The sequence below is a fragment of the Ambystoma mexicanum genome, chromosome 1q (genome assembly GCF_040938575.1).
Source record: "Ambystoma mexicanum isolate Mex_15411 chromosome 1q, UKY_AmexF1_1, whole genome shotgun sequence".
NCBI classification, from domain to species: Eukaryota; Metazoa; Chordata; class Amphibia; order Caudata; family Ambystomatidae; genus Ambystoma; species Ambystoma mexicanum.
The window spans coordinates 734,039,098-734,055,563 of NC_090922.1; positions in this window are offsets into that span (position 1 = coordinate 734,039,098).

Consider the following 16,466-nt stretch of genomic DNA (forward strand, 5'->3'; position numbering starts at 1 on the left):
CACGGAAGTCAGCTTGGGAGTCATCCTGTGCCGTTTCAGTTGACAATATGGGCTGGTTTAACAAGGGCTGAGCTGGGATGGTGTCAGCTACATTTCCCACAACCATTGGGGGTGGGGGGCATAGGGGCCCCGACTGGTCCTCCACACACTGGCCTCTTGGGGCACCCTGCACATCCTGGCCACGTCCCCTACCGCGCCTACCTTTTGGAGGTCGGCCACCTTTGCCTCCCTTACTGCTTGGTCGCCTCCCAACCATGGCACTGATGTTGTTGTGCGTATGGGAGTTGCAGTAAACAATTGTCCTGGGCAATTGGGGTGAAAGGGGTAGGGTACTAGATGCAATTCATACCCCAGTGCTCTAGCAAGGCTGTCTTTGACCCCTGGGGGAAGATGACGGGTCATGCAATGCACAGGCACCCCAAAAACAAAATTAAATAAGCATGCAACCCCTGGTAGGTGCGTGGAAAAATGAACCCGCAATACGCTGTGGCACCCAGAAGCACACAAATAAGCATACGCATGATACACGCATCCTACAATGACCTCTGAAGGGGTACGCGACACACAGGGGCAACCACAGTTGGAAAATACGTGCGCGACTCACCGTCTGCCTGGAAAAAGAATGTGAAAAAGACGCATGTGTGAGCATTGGCAAAGAAAAACAGGGAAACAGGGAGTACGAACTGGAACCGTTGGGAAGTAATCGCGTGTGAACTGACAAGAAGTACAAGAATCACCCGTTCGCTCTCCACAAAAAGCACGTACAAGAAAATGGCATCCTACGTGTATCTTTTAAGCCAGCCCACAAGTGCCACGTCACTTACGTAGATATACTACGTAAGATATACTTAGATATACATGCTAAGGGCCTTTCCTCCAATTACATGCAGTGCCACCCGGACGTGCAGTTTTTTCACGTGTACAATGAACATGCACCCGTGTTTTAGGAAACACCCATGCGCATAACGTCACAGACGCGCTTACGCACCAAGGGCCTTTCCTCGAATTACACACTGATGTGCACTTTTTTCATGTACCAAATCACTCCGTATCAAGCTGGCCACACGACAACACATGGAAGACCACGCTCCTGCCCAAAAGGCCATTTTCCTGGCCCTCAAAGCCCCGAGCATGCTCCCACCTGTCATCTGCTGCTGCCTGCCAACCTTCTGCCCACATGCCCTGCTCTATGGTGCCTGCACGTTAGCCATCTACAGGGGTGCAGTTGCTGTGACCACCCCTGCTGGAACTGAAGACTCCGGACTGGGATACCATCGCTCCACAGCCCAGCCCCAGGACCCAGTTGCCCACCCACACCTGCCTCTGGGGTTGCCATGTCGGACACAACACCATCTGGCACCACTGGCAACCCCCAGGCAGAGAGGCAGAGGGCTACCAGCTTCAGTGCCGATGAAGTTGGTATCCTGGTGGAGCAAGTCCTGGGGCAGTATGATGCCCTCTTTGGAAGTTTGCGCGCCGACAATGAAGGACGGAAGAGGATCTAGATGGACATTGTGACTGCTGTCCGGAAGTGTTGGGAGGACTTCAGGTCCAGGACCCTCAACAAGACCCGGCGCCTCTTGAAGGCAGTGGATGCCAAGGGGTGCCGGGTCTGCCTAAACAACAACCAAATGAGGGTCTTGGAACATATACGCCCAATGCTCCACATCCAGGTTCTTGAGAGGCAGACCCATCTGGAGTCAAGCGGTAATTGTACATGCATACTGATTGGACACTGTGCGTGTTGAGGTGTGCCAGGGGTGTGCAGGTTGCACATATGTCTTTGTAGGGCCATTTATGGATGCGTATTTACAGGACCGTGAACCTGCCACATGTGAGTCCTCTCATGGATGAGACACATCGATGGTGTATGTGTTGGTAAGCATGCTGGCAAATGTATGTGTGGGTGCACACATGTTAAAACTTCTGTGTATGTACTGTGGCATGGTTGTGGTGTCACACATGGCTGCTGGTTCCAGCTGCATGTATCTGCACTATGTACATGTGCATGTGTGTATTTGACAAGTGTGCAACTGTGATACAACATGGATGCATGTGACACTGACATGTAGGAGGCTGATTGCCAGATGTGACATGGATGGCGAGGTTATCACTGCGACAGGTGGTGGAGATGTACAGATGCATGTAAGTCTGGTGGCGTGTGTGCTTGTGTTCTGCACTCCCTGTGTTGCATGTGAGGTCAGGCACACCTTCGGCTGCTCATGCTGTTGTTTGTGTGTATATGGTGCTGCCTGGTGCAACATTCCTGTTGATTTGCTCATGTGTGTGAGTTGACATGACATGTGTGTTGGGGAGTGTGATGCCATTTCTGAAGTTTGACACTGCCACTCTTGTACAACTGTCATATGTGTATCAGATGATTGTACAGTGCCCTGATGCCTGTGTTCTATCTCTCCCTGTCTGCAGCAACAACTGATGAAGAGGGCGGAGAGGGTGCTGTGGAGCAAAGCGGCAGGGCAGAGATCGCACCGCCAGCCGGAGACGCAAGGCCCAGCTCCCCTCCCATGTTGTCATCTCATTGGGGAGTAAGGAGTCTGATGCCGCGTCCCAGGCTGCCGCTGCCGCGGGTCGGTTCAAGAGGAGGAGGCCGTGGAAGGGACACACACGGGCTCTGGAGGGGGGGATTTCACTGGTGCTAATGGTGCAGTCCAGGGGCAGGGACAGGAGGCAGCACAGACCGCCGCGGAGGTGCCTGTGTGTAATCCTGTCCCCGATCCTGTGACTGCATCATCGCGCACCAGCAGGGATGCCTACGTCCAGACCCGTTTTCAGGGAGGGGATGAGCGCACAAGAACTGGCCTTCCTCTCCCTGAGGACGTGGCGATCCGGGACCAGGTTGAGCCTGTCCTGGCTGTGATAGCGTTGCATCAACGGGGCATGCGAGCTGACCTGCAGTGGTTTCGTGAAGACACTGCACGTCATCTGGGATGCCTCTTTGACCTCGTTGACCTACTAGGACGGGTCACCAGTGCTGGACCTTCTTCCGACCCCCTCCTCACCTGAACCCCTTATGCGCCAGTCGTCCTCCATGCCATCTTCCCACCCATGTATCACCTGGGTACCCTGTGGAGCTGACCCAGTGGCCATGCTGGTGGAGGACACATTCCTGCCACAGTCGGGAGTCGGACGTCAAGCAGGGGTGGCCACCACAACAACTGCATCCCAGCCAGAGGAGGACGTGCAGGCAGCAAGAGGCAGTGCACAGGCACAGTAGCAGCAGGCACAAGGTGGGAGCAATGATGGCTCGGGGCCATCAACATCAGAGGGGCAGGCATCGGCCAGAGGGCAGGAGGACCCTGGATTGGGAGTGTCTTCCGTGTGGCAGCAGTTGGGCTAAGCCATAGATGTGGAGCAGCGGCGGGCAGAAGATGCACAGCTCACAATGGTCAGGCCGGAGAACTCCATGTGCTGGGCACTGAGGCGGGCCGAGTGCCTCGAAGCAATTCACAGGGAGTTGGAGTTGAACATGGCATTGTCCATGCGAAACCTCTGGGCCATGGAAGAGTCCCACCTCCAGGACATAGACGAGGAGTTTGATGATGCCCTGGCCCGGGAAATCAAAAAGTGAGCCGTCGGACTAGCCCGCCACCATTGTATATAGTTTGTAATGTTAGGTTTCATTTTCGTTTTGCTTTATTTTGGGGTGCTTGGACAATGCCCCACCCTTTTGTATATAGTTATTTCTTAGGAATTTTTTTTATAGGTTTCATTTCATTCGTTGGGCTCATGGACCCTGGATTGAATCGTTGTACATAGTTGAAGAGCAGATTTATGAAAACAATTTTTTTTTTTTTATCACCACGAATAAATGGATTTTGCAATTTACGTTTCCTTTGGATTTGCTTTGGTGGACCGAGAGTTTGGACAAACTTTCTTTTGGATTACTTTGGATTGAGACTTCATTTCTTTTTTTCATTTTTGGACATGCATTTCTTTTCTTGTTTAAAATTATTTTTCATCTTTTCATTCCATTATCTTCATTTTGTACAAAACACATTTTATTACTTCCATGTGTGTTATTTGCTCATTGGTTTACTCATGTCACAATGTGGGTTTACACTATCACTGGCACCCAGTGTGTGTGTGTGACGGACATGTGTTGATGAACATAGTTTACTTTGGTTTGTGTCATGAAATAGGCCTTTCATTGTGGGGTGGATGGGAAACTTGATTGGGTCTCAAGAATGGGGTGGCGTGCAGTGGGATTTTGGTGGACATGAGGCCCATGAATGTGCATCTTTATGACATGTTGGGGGGACATGAGTCAGGGCCTGCTGGCAGGTGGCCGTCAATGCTGGATGGGTGGGGGTGCTGGGGGACATGAGTCGGTTCTCACTAGTGCATGGTGACATGTGGGCTGGCTGGGGGGCATGCCCAGGGTGGATGGGCTGCCTACGGGACATGACCAGGGGTGCAGGGTAGTCCCCTGTGGTGTGGGGTGCCTGCAGGGGCTGGGGAGGGGGTAGAGGGCACACCTGGGAGGACCCACACTGCCAATTCACATGCGAAACTCCCAGCGCACTCCTCAGAATAGAGGTACCCCGCTCTGCAAGCGAAATCGCATGTGAAACTCCCTGCGCACCCCCCAAATAGACGTACCCCGCTCGTTCAAGGCCTATCGCGTATGATTCTCCACGCGCACCCCTCCCATGAGATTCTCCCCGCGCACCCCTCAGAATACATGTACCCCGCTCTACAAGTTAAATCACGTGTGAAATTGCCTGTGCACCCCACAGTATACACGTACCCTGCTCGCACAAGGCCTTTCGAATGTGATTATCCCCCCGCACCCCTCAGAATACACGTACCCCGTTCGCACAAAGCCTATCGCGTGTGATTCTCCACGTGCACCCCCAGAAATACACGTACCCCGCTCGCACGAGCCCTGTCGCATGTGATAATTCCAGCGCACCCCAGAAGTACACGTTCCCCGCTCGCGTGATTGCACTGTAGCGGACCTGTAAGCTGGTCCAGGCTTAGCGCAGCCCTTTGCGCTGCATTGGGGATTTCAATGGCTTTTCAGTGCGCAAGGGGCATTCTTGGGGGCGTAACTGGCGCTGCGGGATGTTCTCTGTGCCAGTGCTCATTATGGCTTGGAAATTCCATGAATACGCGGTGCGCCAGAATGCTGTTTAGTGCACACTGCTGGAGCACGAGCCCTCTCTGCGTTGCTCGTGTGCGCTGCTCTGCGCTGAAATCTATTAATTACCCCGTAAATATTAACACGGACATAGGTTTCACAGATTTTACCATTACATGGTTTGGATTGCAGGGAATGCGTTGGTTGCAGGTTTTTACAAAATTGTTAAATCTGAGAAGTACAGTGCACCTAGATGTCATATTAATTCATTATGGAGGCAATGATTTTTTGGAATGTATGAGGGGTGTCACTTACTTTATTGATGAAACAAGACATGGACAAACTAATGGAACTATTTCCTCACAACATCTTTGTCTTTTCCATTTTCACTTAGAGGCAAAAATGTAGATGGACCACCAGATTTAATGGTAAAATTGAAAAATCCTCGAGAAATGTTAATTATGCAGTTTCATCATTCATGACAGACCACAATCAATTATGTATTGCGAACAACAACATACAATTCAACATGGCCAGTTTCTATAGGCATGAAAGAGTACGCCTAAGCGATAAAGAAAGTTCACTGTTCTTTCATAAAATAAGAACAGTACTCCTGATCTGCTAAAGTTCTACACTCAGTGTACTCCAAAACAGTCCTTTAAGGAATACTCATCAAACATAAATACACAAAAACAATAAATAATAACTAAAACATAAGAATCATGAACAAATACATAACAGTAAACTAGATAGGCAAACATTGCACACCCACACATCATAATACCATAAGAGACTACACAACCTAAAATACATTCAAAACTAGGCTACAATTGCTCCTTTTTATGTTAGTTGTGTTAGACTATTTTCTTCTATCTTTTTCCAAAGTCTCTCAGGCTGAAAAGTCTGAAAACACAAATGCAAAATAAAAAAGACTCTCTAATACCTAACAGGTCACTGACCATGGGCTCTGGCCATGGCCAGTGATTTTTCACCCCCGACGCCACTATACCTAAACAAACTACTAAAAAAATATAAAACACTGACAACCCAAACTATATAGCCGCGGCTACCAAACTACTCATACACTCCGCTATCTGTAGTCCTTTGTAGCCCTGAATATAGTTGCAAATATTGTCAAAAACGGCTGAAAAAACATCTTTCCTGCTCCCACCCCCTGCATCTCACCAAGTGGTCCCCTTATCTGTGCCAGCTCCCCCCACCCGCCAGATGGCCTCCTCACCTCCCCTCTCCCTTTCACCCCTGAGCACGTGCTGATTCTGTGACACACTTTGCTTTCAGATGTCGGCTATTTGCATCTATAGATGAGGCTACAGAAAACCTTGTGTTGCAAACTCGGTCCCTGGCTACCCACCAACTCCCACATTTCACTCAGCGCTTTCTAGCCACCCCCCACCTATTGCAGTGATGGCATTTCTTTGTTTTTGACCTGCAAATAGATTTTTACTGCGTTTCATTTTCCCATAACCTCGGCTTTTCACAACAAGAGAAAAACAAAATGGTGGTCATTTAATGTCTTAAAACCATGATCCTTCAATGCACCATGGGAGATAAAACTATAATTTTTGGGCACCCCTTCTCTTTCAAATTTTAAATAGATACAGCACAGAATAACCCCAAACCATGCATGGTGTGCGAGTCAACGCTTCGTCCTCAAGTTGTTTCGGACCTGGTTCAAATCTGTGAAGCGGTTTTGGATGTGCACTTTGTCCATGGGAAAATAAATGGAAAGTAAATCGCACTTTAGGAAAAAAAAATGTTGAGACGCTTAATAACTTTTACATTTTTTAACAAATCTTTACGAAACCTTGCAGTTTGAGGGGCCTGCAGACTTTTTAATCACTTTCAATATTTTAGCCAAGTTTGTTATCGAATAAATAGTTATTAACAATAGAATTTTGGGTGGTTCCTATGTGACTCGGACTCACCTTAACTGAAGGGTGGCAATCACCACCCTATAATGACAAATGTAAGTCATCTTAGTATGATGAAGTAAGCATGGTTTCCAACCTCATGCTGACTTTAATTCATCTAAAAATTGGTTCTGACAAACAGTTTGGAGGAAATCATGTTATTGTTTTTTTGAGACCTTCTACAGTTAACACCAGTGAAAGGCCATATTCAAAACATTAGTACACAAATAACGCTGTAATACACTTGGCAGCATTGAGAATATGTGGTGTCAATTTTGCTACAGAGAACTAACACAAAACATGCTACAGTCTGCAGATTTTACATGTACTCACATTTTAAAAAGCATTAGAACTGGCCTGCTTACAGAATACGCACAATCCACCTTAAGAAATAGACTAGCACATAAGCTGTATGGAAAAAAACAAATCTGAACCTGATGTGGTACAATTAACTCAACAAAATGTAAAATGCATATGCTTAATACCAACCCTTGCAAGCTGTTGCCAATTCAACAAAATAATGTTGAAAAAACCATAGTGCCTATCAGCCCCACAGACAGACTTGCATGGCATGACACTCCCTATGCATCATCAAGCAACAGAACAATGCAATAGAATAGAGAAATGAATCTCAAACAAGGTTGGATTAAAAAAAAAAAAACTGTTAACTCTCTGTCTGAACTGTAGAGTGACACTAAAACATAACCTTGACGTAGAACACATTTTAGCCAATGGATCAATTGGTATAGCTGTTGGTTTCCACAAATATTCACATGAAAACTATATCCAGTCAACATCCATTTTGACAAACTTGCAGAAACTAAAATAATCCCCATGCACATCTGCATGTTTCCTTCTTTCTGAAGACGTGTGTGTGCATAGAGAACAATTCTATCTCTCTCTTCCCTATGCTGACACCATTCACAAGTCACAAGATCTAACCATCGACCACACACTTTTTGACATTGACAACACAGTCTTCAAAGAATGAGTTACGCAGCAATGTTATGTCTTGGTACACTCAATGGTATATTCATAGTTAACTTTAATGCAAAGAAAGTCAATGCTGACATTCTTTGAATCCTAGAATACAACAGGCTACATGCATTGTACATACCACATCCAGATATGTACCCTGTACCTCAATAAAAGAAATCTTAAAAAGATAAATAGTAGAAACAGAACCCATAGCACATCTGCCCACAATACCAATAAAGAGAAAAAAAAAAACTTTAGAACCATCAAGCGAAAAAGGGACATTCTGTGGACCTTTTAAAAAAAATTCAGTAACACAACTGGAGTACATTGCTATGCAAGTGTAGAAATTAATCTTCTCCAATTTCCAACATTTGTGGACAATATTTACTTAAACGACTTAAACCAGTTGTGTTTGCAAATCTGTCTCCTGCACAGAAATGCCAATAATTACCCAGTCAATAAAGTCGGGAATCAGACTACTGTGCAGGAATGGTAGAATCCACCATAAACACACAGGAAGATCCATAAGAATTCCTAATGTACTCACTACAAGTTCTGGAAACAAAGAACATCTCCCAGATTTCATTAATGTGAAAACATGCATGCACTCTCTGCAACCCTGTTTCACAAGAGCACATCCCTAAGGAACAATGTCAGTATGTATCTATACCAAATTGTGAATCCATTCCATTTCACCAACTTCTGCAAAATAAATTCACTTGGCCAATATGACTTAGTAATGTTTTAATGTACAGTGCAGATGGTATCACAAATAACTGTAAGCTCACTTACTGTACGCATGGCCAAGTATCTCTTGGCAAGAAAACCTTTCCAAGAGTATGCATAATAAACCACACTGGTGCCACAACCACTTCAGGCCACTATACTGAATATGTGAAAAAAATAAGTGGTTGGTTTGAATGTAACAACAAATGCCTACCTAATATTTCTTAAACTCAATTGGACTCATTAAATCACAATTACAGTAATAGGCAATTATAATATGCAAATTGGTATCTAATCAATTTAAACATCAAAACAAACACAGATATAATCTCGTAATTACAATATACTTAAAACATTCCATCATTTGTATCAATACATAGTACATACATAGTACCACCATAGTACTTTCAATCCAGTTGATATACATCAATGGGTAATACTTCAAACATAAACAAAAACAATAAACAGATATTTCCTATATGCTCTACTCTTACAAAAGCAACTATTTAACCACTTACCACTGCTACTGTTCTACTTCCGACACTTACAAAATGTATGTCACTTTTATAAATATAACTTTCAAACCATTTCATAAACTGTACATTTAGTAAATGGTTTTCTCAATTCACATAGGATTTTTTTCTCAATGACCTAACGATTACTAAACAACTGTTTACCACACACACACGTTGTATCAAACATATTACATGTGATGTACTAGTTATGAGGTTCAAAAAAGTAAATTTATCTGTTCGAATGTAACTAATTATATTTTGCAAACTATGTTCTGTAACTCATTGTATTTGATTTTGTTTACACAAGAAGACACACATGTTATAGACTCCTTACAACCTCCAATTAAACATCCATACCCACTGTCAAACTTAGGACAATTTGTAAGCTCAATGACGTTATTCATTTCATAATATTCATATCAATTATGCAATTATTATGTGCATATCACTGTGGCCATAATTACTGTGACCATATTACTATTAAAATGACCAGCGACATTGTGGCCATAATTAATGTGGTGCTATTACTGTGGCAATGGCCAGTGTCCAGATTATTTGGGGCCACAACAATACACTTCAGCCACGTCAGAAACACTGTAGAAACTTCAATAGCCACTAAAATATATGGGCATACTACTATGGCCGAGTCCAGTGTCCATTACATAACTACTGGGCACATGTCACTGTGGCCATAAATACTATGCAAACATTACTCTGACCATATCCAGTGTCCAGATTATTGGGGGAATAGCCTGCACAACCCAACCCAAGGGTTTCCTTACGTTTTATAGCTTTCTGCTCAGCTTTAACTCTCTACCATCACAGTGGTGTGGTGTTTTTATATCACACTGAGAAAGAGAAGAGATAGGGTAGTCAAGAATCTGGACACTGGTCATGGCCAAAACAATACACTTCAACCGTGTCTCAAAGACTCTAGACACTTCAATAGTCACTAAAACATATGGTCATGTTACTTTGGCCATGGCCAGTGTTCATAACATAAGTACTGTGTGCATATCACTGGGCCCATAATTGCTGTTCTAATATTACTGTGGCCATTGCCAGTGTCCCAAGAATCTGGAAAATGGCCATGGCCACAAAAATACACTTCAACCATGTCACAAACACTGTGGGCACTCCAATAGCAACTAACATATATTGGCAAATTACTTGGGTCATGGCCAGTGTAATTTAAATAATTACTGTGCACATAGTACTCTGACCATAGCCAGTGTCCAGATTATTGGGGGCATGGCCTGTACAACTCAAGGCTCCCTTTCGGTTTAAGGCTGTCTGCTCAGCTTTTAGCTTGCTACTAGCACAGTGGAGTGGTGTTGTGATATGACTTTGAGAAAGGGAAGAGATATTGAAAGAGTAGTCATACATATGCATGAAACATTTTCATGAGAGCTAATTAGTTTTCAAATTGCCTTTAAGGAGCTTTATTTATTTTTGATTTGATTAATTATAAGCAGGGGTATAGGCTAGACAATGATAGACATGATTTCATTAATGACCTTTATTATATTGCGTGCATAATGTATGATTACAGTGATAATTGCTGATGATTTTGTATTTTCTTTTCTAATAAAAAGACCTGAACTTTGTAGGAGAGTGTGAGTTCACTCATTGAGAGCCTTTATTGAAAATCATTCCATGAAGATATGGGCATGTGGATTAAATGTGGCACATCTGTGTATATTACAGTATTTTGTCTTAGAGATAATTGTACATGTTTCAATAAGGAATGGGTAGGTGGGATGTTTAACAGTAGCCCCTATATAAATATAATGACAATACCAAATCATTCCTGTGTAGATGAGAGAGTGTTGCTAGCCAACTGCAGGGGTTTTTGGCTGTTCTTTGTTGATGCTCAGTAACAGGAATCTACCTCATACCTACCAAAACCCCTACTTAGGCCTAGCACACTCCCTTTGGGAAGGAGGAAAGTCTCTGGTTGTAGAGTTGATATCATTTCTAACCCTTCAGTCAGGAAAGTAGGGGACATCAGGGCCTTGGATCTTTCAGAGGGGTAATTATTTTCTGTGCGGATTAGGTTTCATGATAAGGGCAGGACATCTGTTTCTATGGTTATCACTTTCCAACTGTTCTTGAATGTTCCCCAATTGACTGTATTTTTTATGCATCTGGGAGTATGAGTCTAGGACATCAAATCTCAGAGGCCCGCCTGATTAACTGTTTGTTTCATTTCATAAACTGTTTCACCCAGTATTCTCCCCAACACTGGCACGATGGGTGCAATAATTGATAGGCCAGGTATGGGAGGATGTCTCTCTCTTTGGGGCTCACTAAGGCAGCATAGAGGGCGAGCCTTGAGTATGTACTTCAGGCTTCAGACTGGTCTAATGTGGGAACTTTTGACGGCCTTTATTCCAAACTGATTGTGCATGATTCTTGAGCTTTATTAGAACAGTTTTAAATGTGCATAGGAGAAATACGCTGTGCCATGCTACATAATGGCAATTAAACATGCCTGAGGATGAAATACATCATTTTATTATTGGCACAGAATTAAGTATTATCCCTCCCCTAATGTTCTTTTTGCCAGTGTCTTATGAGAGAGGTAATCTACATGGGGCAATCTTTTTTACTAAAGTGGAATTTGGAGCTTTTCGATTGTGTGACCGGTTGAGGACAGCCTTGTCGATGCTACCCTTTTTGCCAAAAGAATTATTGGTGGACAGTTGATTAAGTAGCACAATGGAAAGAGAACAGACTGTTTCCCAAGGGGGATTTTATAGGAGGAGGTTATGCGCTTGAAGTCTGTTAAAGGGATTATGATCTTGGTAGTTTCTTGTTCTCTGTTCTGTTTTTCTTTTTTTTACTGCGGTTGGGAAAAATGAAAGAGTCTAGAATGGATATTACTCACCTCTGAATACCGACTCAGGACAGGAGCAGTGAACATTATCTTAATTTGTTTGATGAGTACACATCCAATAAATGCAGACCCACTGTACATTAACAAAGGTTGAATGCAACTAGAAAATCAACACCTTCTGAGATATCGAGAATTGAGCATTTTCAAACAAATGGCTCACGTATTGTTTTGTCAACACAGATAAAACAGTGTTCCTGTATTAGTTTCTATAATGATTACTGGCACATGCATTTCACCCTGAATAGGCTGGTTAAACTTCTACCAATATCCTAATTATTAGTTTATTCACTCTTCTTCGCAAGATGAGTGTGTTCAGAATGTTTTGTGGCTCATTCAGTATGGATACTACATTCCTCTCCTCTTTTTAACTTTTCTTTGTTTCTCTCTCATGTTTTTCTCTCTTCTATAAAGATCAAGAGTCAATCATAGTAAGGGATGGAGTTTAATTGCATTCCTCATTTTCCTTTAATCAAAGAATGTTGGTATTATTCCACTCCATTTGAGATAAGCTATATACTGGTTTCTGTGTTATACGACAACAGTACCTCATTATGAAGAACACCAAATAAAGAAAAGTGCTACATTTAGTTGTGGAAATAATAAAAAAACATGCAGGTACTGAATCAACCAAATGTATTTTCGTAAGCCCTTAATCCTAGACTCATGTCCCAATATTATGTGTGCCTCGAAGCAGTATATTTTGTAATATTCTGACAAAAGAAGATTGTAAAACTATTGCAGATTAAATCTTTCAGTGACTTCACTGTGTCTAGAACTCCATCTGGGTCAGTAATAGAGCCAGGCAAATAGAGACCTTCGCATTTGAATGGTACGTTCAATGTCAGTCTAAGTATTTTAGGCAGAAAATAAAGTAAACCCACATTTCTAGTTTAAGTGAATTAGAATATGACCAAGTGCATATGTCATTAATGGTATGTGCAATATATACCTATCCTACATATGGTACTATCAAGGAATGCCACCTGGCAAGAGTGTAGATGCCCTGGCTGTTTTGATTTTGTATTAATAATATCATTATGTGGGGGATCTATTTCAACAAGAGTGGTCTGCTAAACAAACCCCACTTTATGGAAGCTCCATGACAAAAGCATGGCATTTGCTTGTGCTCTGCTTCATTGGTCTCCAGGTGCCCTGTCTGACAGCAAAGTCACTTCTGACAGAGGTTGAACTTAACTCTGCACATGTGTATAGGCGCGTTATAAATGCCATATCATATCATATCATCTGACCCAGAACCATAATAATTGCGATAAACAACTTCCTGGTATTATCGGTTTAGTAAGGTTGCTGGTAGTTCACCTAATTATTAATGCAACATCTGTATTGCAGCATACATATGTTAACATGTTGAGCACACACCAGGCATGGACATGTTGTGTGGTCTCTCTCTAGGCTGCCTTTATCTGCTGCACCCAGGAGGACAATAGGCAGAGGGAGTTGTGTCACTTTCCTCCACTGCATGTTTGACTAATACCTCTCTCCTGCCCTTGGGCATCTGGCAGGGGAGTCCTAGGAAACAAGCTTCAAAAGGGCACACCCTAAACGAAAGGCTGCGCCACACACAAGGGTGATACATACTCAAGTACCTTTGAAATTTGAGGCTTGGGAACAAGGTGGTATTAGACAGTCTGATGGAGCAGAATGGAATTGACAAACAGGTTTCTCCATCTTGCTTCTCTGTGATAACATCTGTCCTTTCTGTCTCTTCCTGCACACCAACACACTTTGGTGTAATGCAAGTATGCTCAAGCCATGTGTTGCCTTAGCAATGATAGAACCCTTAATCAGTCCTGTTTAGCCCAATCCACACTGGCCGTTTGCCTTTATAAGAAAGGTGTCACTCAAATCTTATTTGATTCATTTTGGACTTTCAAGGTTTCTAAGAAGAATGTGTTTGGGCACCTCTGGTAGAACAATATTTTACAAAGTCCTCCAGTTGTAAGAAGAAGTCAGGTGTTCCAAGGAAGAGGCAAGTTCTACTCTCTACCCAACCTCAGTGTGCATTGGGATGAACTGCATGTGTACCAAGAACTACCTCTCTGCCAGTTGCACATATAAACAGGCCACTCACTGGAGTTGAAGGGCTCCTGCAGCAAACCTCTCTCTGGTGGAAGTGAAGAGAACAAATACTAATATTGTCTCTGAGCCCCTGAACAGGTGATTCAAAACATTCAAAAGAAGCACTGTAGTGTTCAACTGACATCGAACCAGAGTTGACTGTTTTTGAATGCATTCAAACCACTGGGACCTGAAGTGCTGCATTTTGATCTGATATTATGATTTGTTGCTATATGTATCGAATCAGCACAATTCAGCATCATACCAAGCAAATCACATCACCTTTTTGGCTCAAGCAACTAACGCACTGCTGTGGACTACTTTGAAATGACGAAACTCTGAACTGCTGACACTTTGAACATCGCATCCGATGATCAAGGTCAATGCTTCAAACCACAAGACCTTGACTTGAATCTCTGGAAGCATCACCTCCCTCATGGACCTGACCTAGTGATTATCAAAGTCATAAACACAACTCAACCTTCAAACTGACCCTGGTGAACCATCCATACTAGATCATTTGAACACCACCTTCAAACTGCACAGAGCAAGTGTTTTGAATTGACCCAATGCCAGCTCACAGCTTGGACCAGCCTGACTTGTTGCATCCAACTTAGTTGGACTTGCAAATACAGCATCCCGAAGCCTACTTTGCTGATGGTGTCATACACTTGAAGTGCATAAAAAGGTACTTTTAGAGGTCTTAGCCCGTTGGTCCACTTTTTGGGCCCCAATGACTTGAAAGCCACTCATATGAACAATTTTCAACAACGACTATTGGTCTTGGTGCATTGTTTCTGATGGATTTCCTTTCACACTTGCTATATTTCCCCAAGTGCTTGCATCAACTACAATCTGTTTTGCTTCCACAGGTTTGTGTTTTTGTTAGTGTTTTATAGTTCAGTTCTTGCTAATTAATGTGTTCAATTAAAGTGCATATGCATTTAAAGAACCTTAATAGGACATTCCTTTATTTTGGACTGTTAAACTATTGCTGTTCGTGTAGCCACTTTTAGTACATTCACACCACACCATTATAGCCTGCCCCTGGCACACGTTACTACAAAATTCAAAGGATGGATATCTCTTTACTGTGCCTGTTTCATATTTATGATTGTGTTCGCTGTTTGCTTGTCCTAATGTGAGGTCTGAATGGACAGTTTAGCCACTTCTCATCCTTGTACACCTTCAGAGCAGTAGTAATTTCGTCACAGGTACAACAATGCAAAGGTGTTTCTTAAGCACAGTGTAAGTCTGACATTCTTAATTTCTTATGGAGGATTTTGTAGTAGTTGCACCATTTTATTTTTGGAGGAAATACATCATTCCGAATTGCCTCAGTGTCACCTCTTTTTCCAAAGAAAATAAAACATTTTGCTAATTGCATTATTCTTGCTTAGCATCACTCAAGCAATGTCTTGCTTCATACATTTTGGAGAGCAAATTAGCACCCAGTGTGGATGGGGCAGCCTTTCAGCCAATCAGAAGGCTCAGAATGGGGTCTTTACCACATGGTAAACCCCTACCCTGCTTTCCCACCGGGAATTCATGTAATTTCAATACGGCCTCACGCTCCCTTTCTCTTCTTCTCCCAGCCCCCCAACATCAAAGACCACTACCCCCACCTACCCCATCCCCACTCCACTTACCTTGCACTCCATTGTCTTGCGCAGGCACACGGAACACTCTGTGTTCCCGGAGCATCACTGCCTCACAAATGTCCACCATGGAAAGGTAGAAGGGAATACATGCAGTTCCCTTCTCCCTAATCCTTGGTGACCATTTTGGTTTGTATTTTTTTTTCAAGCTGAAAAAATGGGCAGCATGCTGTTACTCAATTTGAAAATAAAACAAAAAACTACGAGCATTAGGGTATAACATGCAGGGGTGCTTATAACAATAAACTGTCCGTGTGGGGGCTATACCGGGCAGGCAATGTCCAGGCTTTTATTAAAACCCTCCTTTTGATCAGGCTTCTAACTGGCCCGGGTATTACCTGGCCTGGGAAAGCCCCCAAACATCAGGGTTTACTATTTAAGTATACAGTTAACTCATCTTGTGAATCAGTGCCCATCTGTTTGTTCTCAGCAAACAGGCCCTCCAGCCACATCACTTTCGTTGACTTTAGCTTATAGCATCTTCTAAATGTGTAGCTTTCCAAAATGAATTATGTTGTGAGGATCCATGTCCTTGTTAACAGTTCCCTTTTACGCCATAAATATAACTTCACAATTATA